This window comes from Priapulus caudatus, unplaced genomic scaffold (assembly GCF_000485595.1).
Source record: "Priapulus caudatus unplaced genomic scaffold, Priapulus_caudatus-5.0.1 Scaffold591, whole genome shotgun sequence".
Classification (NCBI taxonomy): domain Eukaryota; kingdom Metazoa; phylum Priapulida; class Priapulimorpha; order Priapulimorphida; family Priapulidae; genus Priapulus; species Priapulus caudatus.
The window spans coordinates 14047-15837 of record NW_014577652.1 but is presented as its reverse complement, the minus strand read 5'-3'; positions in this window follow the sequence as shown (position 1 = coordinate 15837).

Sequence of the window (1791 nt, the reverse complement as noted above, 5' to 3'; positions counted from 1 at the left end):
CATCTGAACATGGCATGATATACGCCATCCTTCCAGCACCAGTACACGAGCAGTACGAATACATCTGTGTCATCACTAAGGATGCGCACAGTCCGAGCTCCGGCCGATGCAGCACGAAGCATGTAGCTGATGAGAGATATGTCTGCTTCATCATGATGCACAATACTGTTGGCTTGGCTCACAAGTTCAATGGTGCTACCAAGATCATGTGTGCAGAGTAGTTGTGAGAGCTGCCTGTTGTTGTTCTTGTTTTTCATGATGGCATCACGACCAGCTAGTGGTGAGTTCAGAGTCATTGATATGCATTGGATCCCCGGCTCTCCTCTGCCTCTCGTGATCCTTTGCACTGATACCTTCATGCCGATCGAAGATGACATAAGTGTCTGCCCCTCTGTAGTTGATGAGGCGTGATTTCATTCCTTCAGCAAGATCACCCACTGTACCCGAGGATGGCCAGACAATGTGGTACAGTAGCTGAGAGGCGTCCACCAGCAGAGTGTCAGGGGGAGGAGGGTTCCTTATGATGACGCCGAGATGTTTAACTAGTACTGACTTGTTTCCATTTCGGAGGAATCCATACTCGTCGATGAGTGATGGAGGAACAGGGCACAGCTCATGATGGAAGACAGCAGACAACTCAAGGTTCCTCTTCTGTCCAACGATCAGGAGACGGGCGAATACCGTTTCCAGGTCATAGACAATTTTATTTTTCACCTTCACACCACGCTTCAGTACCTGCATTGTCTTCACCTTCTTCTTGATCGGATTGTGAAAGCCACCAGGGAGGGATGTAATAAAAGTTTTTTTCATTTCCTGTCCGATCTTGACTGCATCATGTACATTGACGTCGTTTGCAGATGCCACTTGTCCATTGACGATGTTGTACAGGGATGCCGATTGATCAGTGAGTGGATGAGAATACTTGCGGAGTTCATCCAGGATCCTCTGCCGGTCCTGTTTGTCCAACTCCCGTCTCTGTTCCCCTTCTTCTTTGTGTTTGGCAGGTGAAGAGACAGTTTCTTCATCAGGGCTGTACATGCTATCCATGGCCATGGAAAGGTGAGAGCAGACACCAAGTGACTCAATCCAGACAGCGACTTGATCAGGGTTGGTCGAGATACCTTTCATTCCTCCAGCTTGTTTGCCTTGCTTGATGTACGTTTGCTCCCCGAACTGGTCACCAGACACAGCAGCGGCTCCTTCAGAGTGACGACAAACATGTGCTCCATCGAGGAGATCCTTCTTGGCATCATGTGATAGATGTTGCATGTCCTGCAGGTGCCAGCTGATGTACCGTGCATAATTATGATGCCCAGCCTCAAAGAAATACGGTAGCATCATCTCCAGACAGTGCTGCTGGAGTAGCCAGTCAGTCACCCTCACGCTCGGCCCTCTGGAATTGGTGTGCAAGCATGGTCGGTGTGATGAAGCAGTCGACCCATAGTTTGCCTGTGAGATGCTCTCTTGCCTTCTCAAGGTATGCAACAATATCGTCATGACTTTTTTCTCCTCCCTGCAAAAAATCATGAAGAAGTGCAGCGACGACCATACGAAAAGCACGCATTGCCTTCGGCCATGCTTTTCCATTGAAGATATTTGCCAGGCCACTATACGCAGCACTGACGAGCTCCTCAACACCGGTACCTTTCATGTTGTATCCAATGGTACCAATGAAAGACATCAAGGTGTGCATCATTCCTGGTCTCAAAACCACATTGTTCCAGCGTACAGGATCCCCCCACTGAATGAGACATGCGATGATGTACAACTGCATATCAACGTTAGGTGAAC